The 4,278-nt window shown below is 37.1% G+C and overlaps 1 pseudogene; it reads left to right on the top strand.

Annotated features, from left to right (window-relative positions):
- Positions 1 to 973: 973 nt before the first annotated feature.
- On the top strand, positions 974 to 3,497 carry LOC133907198 (probable magnesium transporter NIPA6; annotated as a pseudogene).
- Positions 3,498 to 4,278: the final 781 nt, after the last annotated feature.

The raw sequence follows: 4,278 nt of genomic DNA, 5'->3' as shown, positions 1-4,278 counted from the left end.
AAGTTGGTACGTGTAAGTTGGTATGTTTTGTTTCGTTGTTTATCTGTGTTGTGGTTTAGTTTATCCTAATAGTAGTGACTATTGTTTGCAGATTCTATTGCCGACATGTCAGCACGGACATTTCATACTATTTGCATTCGACATGGTGGCTAGAAGTGTATCGACATTAGACCCACTGCCTATACCGGATTGGTTTAAAGGACATGAACCCATATGCTTCTATCTGTTGAAAACTCTTAAAATTTCCAATAAATTGAATCTAGCTCTGGAAGTAGCAAACCCCTCGTGGATTGACGACATATGTGATTGGCGTCGTATACTACCAATTTGTGTTCTAAAGACAAAAGATTGGTAAATTTCTTACAACATTGGTTCTATCAATTAGATTATTCATGTAGATGTAACAATTTTTAGTGCAGGTTTGACTCGGGTTTTTTTTTATTAACTTCATACACGCGTGGAATGGTAAACAACTACAACCACCGATTTGCACTGTGAGTGTTCTCAACAGCATTGTGGTTTACATTAAGCAATTGGCCATCTGGTTACGCACTTATTCTAACAATTACAATGAAATATAATGCGTTTACAGGATGTGCACGAACTAAGGAAGAAGTTTTTGGTTGATCCTGCTGAAATACAATGGGAATGAATCTAAAGACAACATCCCTGAAGTTGTACGAGAATTTGTTAAACGTATTAGATAGTGTATTGTTTCGGAATGAGATATAAGTTGTACTATTATTTTTGCTTATGACTATTGTACTGTTTACTGTTTATTTTGCTTATTATGACTATTGTACCGTTTACACATTGTTTTATTTTTAAATACGTGGCTTTCATGCAATGTAATGGATGTGGAGTACATCTACGTGCATGTACAAAAATTCATGCAATGTAATGGTTGGAGCTCCCATGTCTACAACCTCGCTACTTAAACTGACCCCAGGCAGTGCCGGCCTTCCTTGACGCCATGCCAATTCACCTCAACAACACTGCAGGTCTCTTACTCTAATCTTGTTATTTGCTCTTGATTCATTCTCCCCCGTCTATGTTGATAGATTTTGATTAACTATCCCCTCTTATTTGCTTGTAGGATTGCATCACTTTTGCACTTCTTTTAGTGTCCCATTTCTGTTAGTGTTCTATATTGATGACAATATTTCTGAAACAGCACGGCCTAATCAAACATGTCCTGATCTCTTAAATTTTTAGATGAAATTTCCTTTATCTTTACCATGGATGAGTTCATCATCAGAGCCCCTGCTTTTATAGTCACGATTCTGCAACTCCTTTTATAGTCACAATTCTACAATTACATGTAAGTTTTAGTTATTGTTCTCCCCTCAAATGGTGTGTGGTTTCCTGACTGCATCCTTTTTTATTCATTTGACTTTTCAGATATATGTTAGATTAGCAATTTCTTTCTATACCCACATGATCACTGTGAAAGAACTAATTTATTCATTACAAAGAAACTAATTTACATCTCCAGTTACACTCGATCACTCTTATTTCTCAAATGCTTGATTTTCATATCTTTCTATCAACACCATACAAAGCAATAGGAAAACACTCTCTCCCGTGATACTAACAGCATGCACAAGTCTGTCATACAGATGCTTTATTTTTTTTGTCATTTTGATCGGGGTTCCAGCAAAGGATTCTCATGCAGAACAACTACCTTTTATTTGAATGTGATAGTACCTCTCTTCTTCTGTTCTAACCAAAATGTCTTATGTTCCCAATTCTATTGCTATGGTTAGCAGGTTTGGGTGTATGATTGTCTTGGTTCTTGTTATGTGGCATCAATGCCATGTTGCTGATGCTGGTGTTGGATTACAAGGCAAGGTGGTGTGGCTTCCTAAGTTGGCATCTGGGTTGGCATGAGCTCTTGGAATTATGCTTTTTTGTTTAGACATATGTGGGTTCTTTTTTTAACCAATATAGGTATTACTATGAAATTACCGTGATACTAGGCTCTACATCTGTATGCTGGTGCTTCATATATTCACCAAAAATATAAACAAAAGCATAATTCCTATATCATAAATTCCAACCTGGTACTCCCTTATATCATAAATAATTACCGTTTTGGATATTGACAATGACACCGTCTACAAAACACAATTTTGAAAACAAACTTCTATTGCAGTATGCCTATACATCCTAATAAAAAGGTGTTTAAGTACTAGAGAATCTGCTTGTGTTATTCCATATTATTCCATATATTGCAAAAATATTAATAAGGTTAGCTCGTTCTTCACGGCATATTGCAGAAATATTTGAAACGCTTGAAACTTCTCAGTGCTGATTGGTGAGATTGCAAATTTCGTGGCCTACATGTTTGCGCCAGCTGTTCTGGTCACTACGTTTGGTGCGCTCAGCATTATTGTCAGGTAGGATTTGTGGTTGCCGAATGATCATTTTCTATTTTGTCATAGGTGGTTTAAGTTCATGGTTTGATCTGAATTTGATTTGTACATGTACATGCATGGTGATCTCTGTGGAACAGTGCTGTTCTAGCACATTTTACCCTGAATGAGAAGCTGCAGCGGATGGGCGTGTTGGGTTGTGTTCTCTGTATAGTCGGGTCAACCGTGATCATCCTCCATGCGCCCAAAGAAGAGACGACAAGCTCAGTGACACAGATTTGAATCTTGGCAACGTAACCTGGTACTCCCTTATATCATAAATAATTACCATTTTGGATATTGACAATGACACCGTCTACAAAACACAATTTTGAAAACAAACTTCTATTGCGGTATGTCTGTACATCCTAATAAAAAGGTGTTTAAGTACTAGAGAATCTGCTTGTATTATTCCATACATTTGATCTAAATGTTTATAAAGATATCAAATTTAAAAGTTTGACTGATGCATTCTTGGACTATTAGTTGCTCTGCATACCTTATTAATATCACCAGTCACTAAAACTAATTAGTTGGGTTTTGATGTGCATTGTGTAATATCTTTCCTTACTTTATTCAGCCTTTCTTTGCTATGCGGCCTCTGCACTGGCGATCTCACTGGTCTTGATGCTGCATTGCGCTCCCCGCTATGGCTAGACCAACATAGTGGTGTATGTCGGAATTTGCTCAGTGATAGGATCTTTGACGGTAAATGATGTCCATGGGCTGCCTTTCATACCAACTTCTTTTTGGTTTTTTATGGAATGTTTATTTGCCTTTTGTTTTGGTAGGTAATGAGCATCAAGGTGGTAGGCATTGCTATCAAGCTTACAATTGAGGGCATAAACCAGGTTGGCTATTTCCAAACTTGGTTGTTTGCAACTGTTTCAGCTACATACATAATTATTCAATTAATTTACCTAAACAAGGTACAAGGATTAAATTTATGTTTTAGGGAACAATAACTATGATGGTGATTTGTACCTTTCATACATCATGTTGAACTTCCAGGCATTGGATACATTCAATACTGCAGTTGTTTCTCCTATCTATTATGCAATGTTCACATCGCTTACAATTTAAGCACGTGCATTATGTAAATGCTAATTATCTTTTGTCTTTTTACTTAACTTCAGTTTTATGATTGCAACTAGGGCTGAGCTGGGCAGAGTGCAAGCAGTGTTGTCTCTGAGATTTGTGGATTTCTTACCGTGCTTACCAGTACTATTATACTGAATTCTACACGAGAACATGATCCAACCCTTTCTTCAGGTGAATGCTTCTTTTTTAAAAGAATCAGGATTTAGCCATTCTCTACAAGAGAAGATGAGTATTTGCCATGTGATACGTCAGACATACTCGTGGCATGATGATCCCGATCAGTGAAAGGTTTGATTTTTGGGAGTAAATTTGAGCGAAGTTAGCTATACATGTTCTTTTGAGATTGAAATTCCTAGGTGTTTTTGATTAGTGAATAAATGCAGCCCAACAATCTATTGCAATGCCTATATGTTCTTTTTGATGGGAGATCAGGAGCTAATTTGTCATTTGTTCTTGGTATACCATCTGCGATGGACTCCGAGAAGAAGCAGCAGCTTCTTGCCGTCATTGGAGTTTATACTGGTTTTGGCTCCCGGCTCAAGGCAAACACCTTCCGTGGCTCGTGGATGCCGAGAGGTTTGCCGCTCTTATTCTTTTGGTCTTGCAGTTCTTAGTGGTAGATCTGGTAACACTATGTAGTGGAAGAGACTGACTGTGATTGAAAACTTCACTAATTTGAGAGTGCTAGCTGAAGAGACTGCAAATTGAAGTAATTCAAACTGTTGAATAAACTACTTATACTACTTACATTTAGTTACTAAAG

The sequence above is a fragment of the Phragmites australis genome, chromosome 24 (genome assembly GCF_958298935.1).
Source record: "Phragmites australis chromosome 24, lpPhrAust1.1, whole genome shotgun sequence".
Taxonomy (NCBI): domain Eukaryota; kingdom Viridiplantae; phylum Streptophyta; class Magnoliopsida; order Poales; family Poaceae; genus Phragmites; species Phragmites australis.
Note: the sequence above shows the minus strand (reverse complement) of the source record. Positions and strands in the feature narration are given on the sequence as shown.